The sequence below is a fragment of the Varroa jacobsoni genome, unplaced genomic scaffold (assembly GCF_002532875.2).
Source record: "Varroa jacobsoni isolate VJ856 unplaced genomic scaffold, vjacob_1.0 contig01065, whole genome shotgun sequence".
Lineage (NCBI taxonomy): Eukaryota > Metazoa > Arthropoda > Arachnida > Mesostigmata > Varroidae > Varroa > Varroa jacobsoni.
Window position 1 is genome coordinate 49,301 of NW_019214578.1, and position 15,491 is coordinate 64,791.

Below are 15,491 nucleotides of genomic sequence, written 5' to 3' on the forward strand. Positions count from 1 at the left end.
AGACTCGGGCTGCTCTATAGAGGGAGGCTACACTTTTTTTTTTTTTGCAAAGTTTCGCTTTAAATAAATCTATCGTTATGTGGCGGCTGCAAAAACTTCAAATCGATCGATGGCTCCACCGCAACACAAGAACTTAGCGTGTGACTTGATTGGCACATTCTGAAATTCTCTACAATGTAAAAAAGGGTAAAATTTGGATCATGACCAGCATCTGCTTAGATTTACTTATACGCTGAACTGTTACATAAAAGCGGAACTAGGTCCAACTTTGAGCGAATCATTTCAGCTTCATGGCTGCGTTCATTTTTTTAAAAAGAGACTAAAGTCACAAACGTCTCTTTGTTACCATGTTTAAGATAGATACATTGCGGAGATGACTACTCCCAAAGATGATAAAATAGCTTTGGTAAAAAATCATTACACAAATGCAATCATAAATCAAGTTAGTCAGGAGTATCAGTTACTTACGAAGGCAATAGATAGAAAAGGCCTAAGATAGATGTCACCCGCAAAGCAAACATTTCCCCTCAGAGTTAGTCATGTTGTTACATTACTACTAAAACAGGCTACGTAGAAATTATTGTAAACGGCGTAATTTACGGATTCATTCAAGTGCGTCTATATACATATAGCAGCAGAGACCAGAGCTAAGGCCCAGCGTATCCATTCGTGCACTTCGTCTTGCTGCTTTTCCAATTGCATTCCACTTTCGTAGCCGATACGCGAAGTAGAGAGTCGGTTGCGTAAAGAATATGTGTTTGTAACGTGCACAAATCCATTGTACGTATGCGTGCTTGGACGCAGCCTGCCGTTAGCCCACAAGCAACGTTCTTTAACATGAGTTTTGCCTTAGCTGTTTTAACAAAAAAGTTAAGCTGCTGTAACTGCAACTAAAACGACCCATATTCAACTCATCCGAGAGTTCCCTCGAGAAGTCTCATGGTCTACCCACATCTGACTTCGACTGGAAACATCATTGCTCGTCTTAGGTGAGAGGTTCAACTCGATGTGGGCAAGTAGCTGTGGGTTTAGATCAGTCGCGCAAAGGTTAACTTCATTATTTGTCTAGTAAGTGAGAAGAAATAACTGAAATTGGTTAAAGCCTAATGTACTGCAATGCCCATTTACCGACATACTGTGTGTTAGTACATGGATAATTTTATCACCTTTCCTTAGTACCACATTCGCGATTATCGTGAAGTTTTCGTGTATGAAGTGTCGAAGTATGGGAGTTATTATGCAAATTGCAGAGATGAGTAAACGCTGTAGTCACGTGTTGGTCGAAGACTTCCGAACGGCCAGACCAACACTGAATCTACTCAAACGCCATTGAACCAAAGAGTGCTTGGCCATTAATGTACAACTTAATTTTCATTCCGTGATGAATAGGTACTGCTCTAAAGAGAACTATAGAAAACATGACCACTTTTGGCCTTTTCAACCAATACACTGTGCTATAATAGATAAATACTGCCAACGTCTATCTAATTATAGTTCCCATTAGTTTATTTTTTCAAAGATCTATATACATCCATTTCTTTTTTAAATTTCTGTAGGCTCCATTGCAAAAACGACTTCGATTTCCTGTTGTTATTACTAATGATACTGATTCAGCGAAATCGGATTCCGATCTCTGTTCGGAATTGGATCTTTCCATGGATAAAACAGAACGACATCGGGCTCTTTGAGAACACAGAAGCGTTATTTTCTCTCTAAGCGCCTGAGTTCAGAGGCAACTGTGTAAATTTTTTCTAAAAACGCTACGATTTATGTTACATGCATACAGAGTCAATGGAGTAGCGCATTTCGGTCCGAATGAATCGTGACGTGTATCTGCGATCTTTTCGATCTACGTACACATTCAACTCAGATACGCTGTGGATGCAACATAAAAAAGCTAAATGTTCTACATTAAAACCATCCTATGTATACACAGGTCTGTGTCCTGTACGATCGCGTCGGCATCGTCATACGAACAACAGAAATGTCAGAAAAACATGCAAAGGAAAAGACGACCCATTTCTATGCGAAAAAATAACCCAATTTTAATAGGTAATCTAATACATCGTGGCTAAGCATCTGTCCATGGTCTTTTTAGCAGAGGGATCTATAAGTATCAGGTTTATGAGGTTTCACTGTAAACATCGAATTATTATTCTACGATAGTGAACGAGCTCTTGGACGATCAAACGCTGCCTGAAGAAAAATGTATATGGATTTGATCAAAACACAGTAGAAAGCTGATTGGCACCTTGACGTCTCGCTCGTTCCACCTACCCGATTGTAAAGGCAAAATAAATTCAGCTGCTTTTTTTGGAACTGCCTACGTCGTATGTAACGACCTAGACGGCTCAAATCCACGAGAAGGTCGGCCATTGTTCTTTGCACGCCAGCTTTGCTAGTAACGATTAGGTTGAGATTCGGCCACCCGTAACAAAACAGGCTTGATTGACTGGCCGTAGCACATGATATTCTCCCATGTAAAAATCGTCTATGAAGCATGCGACCTTTTGGGGATATTTATTACGGTTGGCTTGTCGTGAACATAAATAATGGTAGAAAAGGTCGTTTCTTTGTCTGTCTTCCTCTTGAATAAATTGGGCTCGTATTCTTATTTGTTTCAATACAGCACAGGAGTAGCTGCAGACCCTCCGCTGTTGACAGCAAATTTGCTATGACATTTTGTGGATCCATCATGGACTATAAACAAATAAGTGGACTGTAACCTAAAAGTAGTGTGAAATTTTCAAACGAAGTGCCCCTCCCTCTCCCAATGTAAAACCACCATGAAGTAGCTCCCTGTAAATCTATTTTAAATATATAGATATTTTAGTAAAAGTAATATTTAGTAAAAGAAAAATTATTAAACACTGCACGTTCGAAGCCTTTAATATCGTCTATGGTTATGGGTGCTTTTTTGGCCTGTTGTCTGTGCGTAACTTGGTGAAAGCTATAACATTTTTAAAGGCGCTAACGATATATAAATGACAATTGAGCGTCAAAATTAACGATTCAGCGAATCCGACATCGACTGCGTGCAGGATTATTCTGCTCAGCCTGCAAGTGCACTGGAACCAATCGAACAGAAATACAATGAAAGTTCCCGTTCTATCATGGCAAAATAGATAATTTTAATTATGCACATTGTGGAACTAGCCCTGGTTCGCATTTAATTCACTTGGTCATATATTAGTCGATGGGGAGCCCACGTTCAAAATCTGTTATTCCGAGAACCTCGTTGCGGTGGGTCGATGTCGTCAACACATCACGAAGAGCTTATGTATTTGATAATATAAATGTTACAGTGTGGAATCTAGATAAGGCTGTGTGTTCGAATTTTCTAAGGGCATACCATTTAAGCAAGGTGTTTTGCTGGAATGTCTCAGAATGATGAGCAGCAATATCAGATCAAGCAAGTGCTTTCGAGTTGGAGAAAAAGTGCCTAGCTTACTAGTGTTACCAATACTATGACAGAAACGAGGAACGCATAGAAAGGATAAGTTAGACATGAGGAAACCGCCGTTCAGTTTGTATTTCTGCTTTGTTATTGTGCAGGACCTAAAAATTGGTGCCACTAATTAAGCTGCAAGAGATTATTTTGTACAAAATTTGCTAAATCCCAGTTTGTATTAAAGGACATCTAGACAGACGCCTCGTATCCATTAGAGGACGTGGGCTTTTTCCTTTGGATCGATTCTGTTGTTCAAGTTGAACTATCAATAGTGTTTCTATTACTGCACGCCTCTATAAGACACTGGCGTAATTTAGCATTGGCTATAAACTTATTGCACATCTATTTTTTTTTTCTTAAATACAGTTACTATTAAGCTATTATAGGCATGTTGTTTTGCCTGGTATTTAGCAACAGCTTGTTGTGTGTCCTTGTATAGTGGCAGCCAGATGGGTCCATTCGGTTACGCATATTGTTGTTCTCCAAAGCTAGACAAAAGGTGGCGTAAACGTCATTTTCACTTTTGATTTTGACGCTAATGTAATGAAGAGAAATAGAAACCTTAGGACCCTAGAAACAATGTAATATCCGGCTACATCTACGACTTTTCACGTAAGTAAAACTCATGCCAGAAAATTTCTCCATCGGCTCCAACAATCGCCACTGCGTCAGCTGCTAAGTCAACTTGAACAACCCGCAGCATGAGATATCATCGAATTTTGTCAAACGATATCTTCCAAGTAGAGAGCTAAAATTGACTAAACCGGACAACTAAACCGGAAATTGCTAAAAACCGGACTTGAACCCCTGTTTCAATTTCTGCAAGAAAAAATAGAGCGAATCCTTATTTATAGTAAACATTTTGCAGACAGATGCATGCTGACACAACTTCATAAACCCTAATACAATTGCTATTAGGGTTTATGAAGTTGCATTTATTTAACGTAACTATGGCATACTTTTCGGTAAGTACAACAATTCGGAAATCACAAAAGCCGTTCCAATAGTAAGCCGAATCGCGGGGTAATGCTAAAAAAAAAAAAAAAAAAAAACGAAATACCACAAGCGTCTTTTTACCACTATCCAACGAACGAAGTGGCTACTAAGAATGAGTCCGACTACGAACGGGACCTGGAGCTTTACCCCTTTTAAATTGGTTGTAGCGTGTAGGTTTTTATCGGCAGATTGGTATCTTTACACCGAGTTCAAGTGACAGAAATGTACGGAAGTTTCACTTTTGATGAAATATTTCATTTTGGCTAATACGTTTACATAAGAAACAGAAAGAGTACTATGTAGCTCAATGTGTTCACCAAAATTTACATGATTGATTTTACGTTAAATCGTCTTTTCCTATGGACTGTTTTTTTTCTATTCTTGCGAATACATATTTCTAATCTATCTAGAAATCCGCCCGCGTTGCTTTGTGCCAGTCGCAAAATGCTTTTATCTACGACAATGACGCTAAAAATGCAAACAGGTATGTACATCGTGGACAACTCGTTGAAAAGACAAAGCAAGTTATTTTTTGTCCAGCAACGGAAACAGCACGATGCTGTGCTATGGCCTTGAGCGTAAATCAAGAACCTTACGTAGTTGTCTACCATTCTCTTCGCTGTTGGGTTCTTAGCATAGTAAACGTAAAAATAGCACTAATAATTTTTTGAACCACGCAAAAAAATCGACTGCGGTTTATTGCGAGTGAAATTTTTTTGCCATATTTATTTTGTTCGAACGTATCCTCCTGGCCGGTTCTACCGACAAAGCTTCTGACAAGCACAGTGAATAGAACAAGCTAGATTTTAGCGATAAAATATCACCGAATCTAACGCACAGAATATCTGAGAAAAGAAAAGGAAACACCAACGTGTCTATATACCATTTACATTTTGACCAAAAACGCCGATGCAAAGGAGAGTCTAATCTCATTCGCCACAACGTCGTGATTGTCCGCGTTGTATTTGACGACCTGTACTGAGAATTTCTGCGATATTGAAGGCTATTTCTAATAGTGCTTCAAAGCTGGGCCTTAAAGGATGAGCCATTCGGAAAGCCTAACATCTTTCAACTGAGTACAGATAAGTTTTTGAGGGAATATTTGAATTGGTAATTCGTAGCGTTCATTCCAACTTTTTTCTACCTTCTATAGAAGTGTCAAGCCTATAACGTCGTATAACGTCGCAAGCAAACGAAAATGGCAGAACCCAATTTGCGTAGTGCAAGTTTATGCGATTTAGAAATGTTTTGAGATCATCAAGGTAGTAACCCTAAGTCCAGTGGTGTGGTTAGAATTAGACCCACTGATCAGATTCTCTGGGTTAAACTGAGGAGCTCCCTTTCCTTAAAACCGGCTAACCACCTATAATTAAAAGCAATTTTAAAGGATAGTTACGAGTAAGTTTCAAAGTATAATTAAGAGCATGCTTCAACATATAATTAGAACGAAATTAGAGGTGGTGATCTTCATACAAAAGGTTTCGAGAGATGCCTGGATTAAACTTAGGGGAAAGTGATCAGTTTACTACATCCAGACCTTCCGTTGCAGGTCAATTGAATGCTTAGAGCGTTTGTTGGTTTGGGCTTGTGGGGTCTAGCCTTACAACGAACTCCAAAAGTAGACTGATCTGTTTAAGGCGCAAGACACAGTTTTCCGCATGTGTCCACTTCCAGGAAATAGAAAATTTTCGGAAATTCCGACGTGCGTGAGTGTCCTACGGCTTTAATAGCTGAAAAACAGACAAAAGAAAGTAGAAGCTTCTTACAAATCAATTCGTCCACAAGGGTGACAAACGCACGACTAGATTATTCGATGTTATTATTTCTATGCGTCAAGTACTTAACCAGCCATATCTCATCGTTTAAAGCATACACGTTGAGCAACGTTAAGCAAAAACAGACAAAAAATGCTTTGCAACAAAAGATCTCTCTACTCTTTCAAATTGTAGTCACGACAGTTCCTTCTTAGAGACACTGTACGGGCATATAAGCTGCTTCATAAAGATTCTATAATAATTATAACATTAATGTAGAATTCAGTCAACTCGTCACAGTCAGCTGCGATAAACTCTTCGCTACTGAGCTGGCATTCTTCGGTCACTTCGTGCTGGTACCGAACACGTGCTGAGCGTCACGTACGTCGCCGACACGCGCTATACGCATTGATCAATTGCCACTTTTTCATAACATGCATTTGTATAATTTGAAAATCGTGTTGGCTTTAACTAAACATTTTCCCCATACGTCTGGTCTGCACAGTCACAGATCTACTTACATTAATTCAGTCTATCTTATGTAAGCGCGACTACTACCCCGTTTCGAAAAATTCACTCCCTTGAAGAGGTGACACAGCCGCCGTTATCGACGAGTTCCTCTATTATGCCAGGATTTATATTGTGTAGGCATTGCGTGTGCGATTCGTCCGAGGCCAGAAAAATGAAAGCGAAACGGGTTGCCGAGGATGGGTGACTTCGAAATACTCTCTCGTAGAGAGGCAGATGAGGTCTGCAAATGCGCTTTTGTAACAAGTTCAACAACAGCCATTCAGTGCTTCACTCAACAATACCTACCGATGTGTTGACCTGTAGAAGCTCCTGGAAAAATTAGGTTTTTGTAGCTTATCCACTGATTCATTTATACCCACTTGACCGAATCGAATATATTTTTTGTCTATTTGTTTTTATAGGTAACACGGTATGAGGTATCGCTAATCAAAACAATATTGGGTTGTAGGTGTGCCAAAATCCTAGGAATGCACCTATTTAGGAATAAGATAAAGCTCGTTGAAGATGAATAAAATTCCTGCAAAAATTCACTGTAGTTTATAATTTTATTATGATAAAAAATAAATTGTGCGTCTTATGATCAAGATGCGTTAGTGAAAGACACGACCCATAAATGTCTCTGTCACTTTCATTCTGGAAACCTTCATCATCAACCGATCATGGAAATGTTAATAAAAATATTGCGAAAGTTGACATGTGAGGACCCATGATATTGCCAAGGAAATAAACATCCGCTACAAACAAAAATTTTAAACCATTTGAAGAATAGAAAAAAAATCAGTAGTTGCGGGCATATTTCAATCTGCAGAACTTTCCAGGGACGTAATGAAATGGAGCCATTTCTAAATCGGCTAAGCGAAAAGTAGGCCACATACGACATTAATGTGCAAGTAAAAAAAAAGAAAAATGCAAAAAGGTGCTCCACACGCTGTGGCAAACCTCAGACTGATACTGAAGACGGGGGTTATTCAGCATGTTTAATGGGCTGGAAAGTAATCGGGGGTTGTTGTTGCTGATTTAGACCTTTACCGTCAACAATGAATAAGATTACAACAAGCCATAAAGCTGGAGTTAGTGAACCAAAAAGGCGTCGTCCTCCACAGTGACTATGTCAGATCAGACACATCTTTAGCTAGCCGCTAAACGTTGCGGAATTTAGATAATGCATTCGCTGTACAGCTCGAGCCCTTGCATGCTCAAACTATCAGCTGTTTCGGTCTCTACAGGACTCCCTAAACGATGTTCACTTACTTTACATTGAGGGCTGAAAAAATTACTTGTTACCATTTTTCGTCCAGAAAGCACAGAAGTTCTGCAGTGATGGGCTTATAGTGTTGCCAGAAAAATAACAGAAGGTCATCAATCACAGTGGCACATATCTAGTTTCATAATGTAAAAATATTTGCTTTCCTTTTTAGTACGATCAATATATTTTCAACAACTCAGTATGGGAGCTTTTGTGCAACGATACCAGGCTTTGTCGAAATAAACCTAGTAGGCAGATTGGAAATTTGTGCCTTCCGTTCGACTCATACCATACTCGTTCACTCATTTTAAAAAATAAAGGTCACTTGTATTCAGCTAAACATATTCTGCTTGATGACAAGGCAGGGCATTTCCAATGTACCAAGGTATTTCAAATGTACCAATGTGCTATGCCAGTACTCGGCTCTTTCATCTGCTGTTTCTAGCGAAAACTGGGACTTCACCTAGGAAAGACCTTAAGAAAACTACTGTAATTCAAAAGGACAATACATCTAGTGTATTTGCATCGGGACTTGTTACTTTACGACTCTTGGTGAAGCCGTAATTCAAGAGCCTATAAGATGTACATATAAAAGTTAACTGAAATCGTTGTTGTGTACGCAAATTATGGTCGTCGTGAAAATCCGCAAAGAGCTCGATTGGCGAAGGAACAAAATTGGTAGGATCAAAAAGGTTTTCGACGACCTCCATGTTTCTAGTCAGTATGCGAGATATTTTCTAGCTTAGTTTTTGCAAGAAGAAACCTTACGCGAGGCAGACTTTTCAAGGATTCTATAGATAAAAGTAAGGGGCGATTTCACAGAACTGCGGTGCAGTAAGTATGATCTCTAAGTGCCTGTGAAGCTGCGTTGTTTAGAACTGAAAAGTTCACGGGGAAGCCCTGCAAGTGCGAAAGTGAAACACTGGGGGTATGTAAAGTGAAGGCTGGTCTTCTGTTTGACCGATATATAATAGTACCATATTTCTACTGAAATTGAACCTTAACATGATCTTAAAGCTGTAAATAAGAGCCTAGTAACTGACTTTTTATTATACATAAAATAATTAATCAGTTGTTTGGATAAATGAGCTGCTCTGCATTATCGGTACACAAAATCTGATGATTTCTGAAAATTGTAGCGACTCTAACGTGCATCGAGAAGTGCAAGAACACGATCAAGTATTACAATATTTTTTATCGCATTGGGTATTGGCAGTGGATTCGGCAACTAAAGAACCGGGCAAGCCATTTAAAATCTGGGTCGCATTACTCGCTACTCGCCGTGCTTCCATAATGGCGAACTAATAACTTTGGGGTGAACGAAACGGTGTAGGTTCGTGATGGGGCGTACATTTCACCTCATGTTGGGCTAAACGTCTGAAGCAATGCTTGGCTGACGTATAAACTCGACCCATTTATTTGACTAGATAGCAGCACGTCATCTCTTACGGACTGAGTTATAACGGCATGATTGGTAAGCAATACAAATAGCGAAAAATGTCCGATGTTTTGCTGCAAAGTTTGGCAGGATGGCTTCGAGTACCTATTTTGGAAGCTTATCGATAGCTATAATAGTGTTATAAACGATCTACATACAAAAAGAATGCTTAATAAGGGGTTGGACAAAGCATCACTGTTTAAACCTGCGCAGGATCTTTTTACGAAAAAGCGAAATCTTTGTTATGTGACTATTTTATCAGTCTATATATATATATATATATAACGGGACTAATAAAATTATTGCAAGGAACATGGTAGCTGAATACCAGGTTACAATCTAGACGAACAGAGAAGGACTATAATGATAGGGCCTACTGATCTTTAGGTACCCAAAAGTATGTTAGCAACTAACGGTGGCATTACCGCACGAAGAGAGCTACAATTTTTGTAAAAGCTGTCCATCAACATGGACATATAGCTAGCCCAAAATAGAACAACACCTAAGTCTCAAAGTGAAAAAATGCTCAGAAGGAGGACTTATTTTGTATATCGTATCTAAGGCGGTTGATAGTCGCGTTAAAGCTAATAACTCGCAGCAATGACGAGCAGATAGGCACAAATCTTCTGCTTTCGCATCAGTCGTACTCTGAATGTCATTGAATTAGCGTATTTGGCCCGTTACATCCTAACTAATCTGTTGTTTTTATATCAGATGATCTATACTGAAGCTAGTTAGGATTACTGTTGTTGCTGCAATTAAAGTAAAGCGTAAATTAGGTGTAATCAGTACTATAGAGGTCATGAGCGCAGTGTGCGTCTCTAATCTGTTTTGCTGAATTGTCCACTGCTTTAAGAGGTAAACGCCCGCTACGACTTGACGATAAGGAATACCCGTCAAATCCCGATATCTATGGGCTGGTCCTGGTGGGCTGGTGGTTAACTGCAGCTGTTTACAACGACAGATCCCGACTGAGTCATCTCAAGGATTTTTACTACTTTGGAAGAACTCACAATTCCGTTTCCTGAAACGTTAACAACAGTTATAGATACTTTCGGAGTCGATCAGATGCTGAGATGTCTTATCTGATATTTGGAGCAAGATCGCTTGCTCTACTAAAGCCATATCGATTGTTTTTACGCGCTTCGTTGGTTAGCCACGAAAGTGATGGGAGCTCTGTTGCCGAGATCCCAAAGATACGTTGGTACGGAGACAGCTAAGCTCTGGTCGACCAGATAGATTGCGTGCAGGAATTCGTATTCTTAGGATCCTTATAAAGCCTCTTAATTATTCTACCCTTTTTGTTAAATTCTATTTAACGACTTCACTTTACGCGTTATATGCTACTCGTGTAAGATGCGCACTTCTAGCCCCTCAGTATCTTGTTCACAAGCTTACAGGATGTTTAATACTCCTGTTTTAGGAGACGATAGTGTTCCATCATCTACGAGAAATTCAATAAAGCAGCCCATCATACATACACAACGTTATTCCACGTGAATATCCAAAAGCTACTAGAATGTCTTAATTCAACATTCAATTTAGCGTATCTCTGTGAGGACTCCTTAAGCGGTATTTTTCGTATTGTTCCGAAGGATTTATGGAATATCCTTACGTTCGGAAGTATGAGAAGTCTCTTCCACAACCTTGTAAAATAAGAGGCATCGGTGCCGGTCAACTAGAAAGAAGCCCTACCATTCTTAAGGCCGAAAAATTTGGCTGAAAGGATTGGCTTCTATCTTCGACAAGAACAAGTCAAAACAGTGTATACAGGCGACCCGATCAGCCCCATTCAGTGGCTTGAGAACTGCTGCGTGCCATTCAATTTTTCATGCGAAACACTTATGGATAAATAGCACAAGGGCCAAACACTGTCACAGCTTAAGCGGGAAAAAGTCACATTTCAAAGTCTTACTTGTATTCTGAACAAAAAGTAACGATCAAGTTTTAAGGACCACCTGCGAAAAGGATTTGGACGCAAAATGAATGACTCAGGGAATTGTTAGACAGCCAGACACCACTGGCGATCCCCGCGGTAGAGAACGTTTGCGGCAAGGTTTTGTAAATAATTGAGTTCCTCATTAAGGGACGCTTTCAGATAACGATAGGGGGTTAAACTTCGTCCGTGGACTGGACTCGTAAAGGCACAAACATGTTTTTGCGTATCATAGGTTGTCGCCCACAGCGACATCATGAGCGCTCCTATTGGTACTACCATTTCTAAAACTAAAATTCAGAATCCTTATTTGAAAATTGTAATACGGAAAGTCTGCAATGTTATGGAATATAAATGTTTGAAAGTTTCAGTCTATACTATATATCTGCACTCTTCGTAGTTGTCTTTCCTTGTAAATTAAACCTTACGACAGAAAATAGTAGCATGTACAGTAACGGCTACATACGTGATACTACACGTGACTAACTGTAGGACAACAGCTTACGAAAAACATCCTGAGAAATATTTTAGTGAAATTCAGCTCCCCTTAATACATAATAAGGTTCATAAACGAATACATCCGCAGCGGGAAACAAATTATGTAAAGATTCTGGCGGGAAAAGAGAGAACGGGCAGTGTTAAGTTTAATGTACGAGATGCGTATTTTCTGCGCGCGCATCACAGCGGAAAGGCTTACACGAGTGGGCCTTTGCAAGCTGAGTGTTTTGAATGTTTTTACGATTTGTTCTTCAAGCTCCGTTGTACGTAATTAGAAACCATTTAAGGATTACCAGCCATGAGAAAATTAGGAATGCTAGTAACAGTAATCATAGTGGACTATAGTTTTCACAGACTGGCACCCCTTTTAATAAATAGCGTCGCGATTAAAGCCAATGGTTCATGTTGCAGTAGAGATACCAACTCTCATCACCTATAACAATCATGCATTGCCTGAAGTCTGTTGGTGGTGCTGCAAAATTCTATTGTCGTACTCCTCGCGTGAAATCGTGCGCTATAGCTCTAAGAAACTTACCGCTAGGACTGGTTACGGATTTTCTATCTTTATGGGTCTTCTACAATTAAAAGTGCGAGACAGCCATATTTCAACGTTCCGTCCCACGTTTGAACCAATGACTCGGCAGTTAGCATTATGAAATGAACAAGTTGACATATTGCTTCAGTAAAACGTACTATAGAGTACATTCTGGCAGGTCATAAAATTTTAGCTATCTTTATTGTGTTGGAACATATGATCGTTGAGAGATTAGGAAATTAGAACAGAGATTAGAAACACAATTTTTGAAATATCGAATACTTAATATTTTACTTGTTTAAATAGTCTTCAAAGGGTATTTCTGTAATAACGTGAATAAATATCTTTCCTTTCAATTGTTTCGCTTTCACCTGTTCCCTTTTTTTTTTTTTTTAATTTCTGTTCGGGCCTCAAACGAATACTAACAGAAAACCTTTTTAATTTTACTTCTTGCAGAAACGAAAACGCTGCCAAAGTGACTCGGGATATTTGTGCCGTATATTGCATGGATGCAATTATTGCAAAGGTAGCTCAACAATGGAGACGGGCTACGCCGCGGTGATGATAATCGCCTGTAGGCACATTTGAACGAAGGTCGACAAATGACTCGTGAATTGACTGAGAAAATGAACTGCAGTCATGTGACTATCGCCAGGCATACGGAATCCACCGAATTTTCCCAAAGTTAAGAACTTTGCTGCAGAAAAGCATAAAAAACGCGACTACTCATTATTTCTCAATATGATGCCCGACACTGGGCGATACGTAACCATAGTCGCAGCTTGCTTCACAAAATTGTTATGGGTGATGAGAGTTGGTATCTCTACTGCAATATGAACCTTTAAAACGAATGGGTTGTTGGATAGGCACACCGAAATAAGCGGTCTTGAAAGTGTACACCTATGTCCAGAACTAAGTTAGATCTCTTCCCGAAAAAGGTCCATATTTTATATTCGATCGGACCTATATGCTGAAAATTGTCTGAGGCAACCCAAACGGCTAACAAGCATCTGTATATGGCCTAGTTACATCGAGTGGACGAGGTTATCCAACAGAAACCACCTAATAGGCCAGGCGAGGTCATTTTCTCCATAACAATACCAAACCATTCATTGCAAAGGTTATTGAGCCATCCTTGAGCGCTTGAGTGGTTGGTTCTCTTGCATCCATCGTATTTTGCAAAGCTTGCGTCAACGAATAAGCCCCGTTATTGATCACTGGTAAATAAAACTCAGAACAGTAGATCTGACACTGAATAGGGTTTTGAATGATTTTTTAATACCAGACCTGGGGAGACCTAACAGAGATGTGGTATGAGTGATGAAATAGGTGCACACGCATGCTAAAATAATTCGTTGTTAGAATACGAGCGAAACGCTGCATTCGAAAAAGAAGACTAACCCTGTTTTTGCTACAACCTATTTTGTTATTATTTTTCAATAAATTACCTAACAATACACCATCTTGTGAGAAGTTCAATAGCAGATACCTATCTACGTTCGTAAGAGAAATTTTTTTTCTTTAATAAAATGATCCAAATAAAGCAAAATGTAATATATTGAATATCCTGACAACTGTACATACGAAGCGGGTGACGTTCGGCGGTTGACGTTTACGGCGGTTACGTGTCGCAAGAAATCGCTCCTCTGAAAGTAATAAAAGACAGCAAAATTTTGTCAGGCAACGTCATTTTATAGTCTGAGCTATGTTCTGCATTCGATTACATGTATCGCAACTATCAGACCCAGATTTATTCTTTGCACACCCTTTTGCGAAAGATAATCCTACAAACCTGCTGGTTTATAGCTGGCCGTCACTAAATCTACAAGGCGTTTCTGTATTGAGCTCGGTATCAGTCATCGGAAGAGTAGAGATTAGTTAAACGGGTACGTACAACTTTAATTTTCTTAGCCGACCCCGTTTCCATCGGTGTATCGGTCGGATGTACGTTGCGAACGTACATTGAAATTTGAATAATAGTCGACTCATTCAACATTCAGATTCAGCTACATCTTTAAAGTTGCAACGAAAAAAATTCATAACGCCTGAGCAGTTTGCAGGACGTCCCCAGAAGTGTGTTCTATGATCTTTTCGCTTTTAAGCAAAGAATAGATTTGTTCAAGTAAGTTACTGCGATTGGTAACTGGCGAGACAGAGTGTTTTATTGCATCTGCAACGTTTCGAACTACACTGATAAATGAGAAGAATAGTTCTTTCTATAAGCTATAGTGAATTTTTCCCACGACCTTCTTAAGCTCACAGTTTGTCATGTTACCTATACGCTACATAGTGCAGCTAACTTCATTTGCGGTACAAGATCTCTCATGGGACGAAGCGTTACTAATGTTAGCGTTCTGAGCTCTATTAGCCTGTTTAAGTAGCTAACAAATTGCATTTTTAAACAGTGGATGGGGCTCGTTTTGACTTTTTTTAATTTAATTTAATTTTACAATTTAAACTTTAACAAGGAAGTAGATTGCATGGTGAGCGTTGAGGTAAAGAAATTACAGACATCAAATGTACTAAACCCATCAGGACTCATTGATTTAACTATGTTCATGCTTTTTGGGCTTATATATTTCTTCAGCTGCGTCGAATTCCAAAAACAATGACTTTTTTTTAAGGATCAGTTATTTTGACTAAATGTTTCGAGCACCGGCGCTGCCATTAAACGTTCCATCAGACTGCCGTGCTTAGATAGGGAACCTAGACCACCGTATCTCCAAGACTGGCAGGAAAACAGGTTAAGGGATCGTTTGCCTTGAATGGGCACCATAAACATAGGTGTACGCAGGACTTAACGGTAGGTTTAAGCGCCTTAAGCAGCTAGAATGTGCCACAGTTGCATTGCTACAAAGGTTATTATATTACTATGATAATGGTGCCTTCAGGATCTAATGCATAATAAATAATGACCCTAATGATGTCGAAGGCCGGTAACGGTTCGTTGTGTACAATTAAAACGAGAGTATTTGGTTACATCGAGACGTCCTAACTTCATGGGAGCAGACCATCTTTTTAAGCATTCGAGACAGATTCGAATAACGTTCAACGGATTTTGCAGAAAATTTTACGAAGTGTTTTCTAAATCTTTTACGCATTGAAG

At 39.4% G+C, this 15,491-nt stretch overlaps 1 long non-coding RNA gene across 2 annotated transcripts in view; it reads right to left on the bottom strand.

Annotated features, from left to right (window-relative positions):
- Nucleotides 1-9,698: 9,698 nt before the first annotated feature.
- LOC111271821 (uncharacterized) overlaps nt 9,699-15,491 on the bottom strand; it is a 39,848-nt gene continuing 34,055 nt past the window's right edge. The window contains exons 3-4 of one of the 2 annotated variants that reach the window (XR_002687131.2): nt 13,970-14,031; nt 9,699-10,440 (exon numbers count right to left, since the gene is read on the bottom strand). This is a non-coding gene — a long non-coding RNA (uncharacterized LOC111271821). Of the gene's footprint in view, nt 10,441-12,862; nt 14,032-15,491 lie in introns of those variants that run through there. The other variant, XR_002687130.2, reaches the window with a different exon arrangement.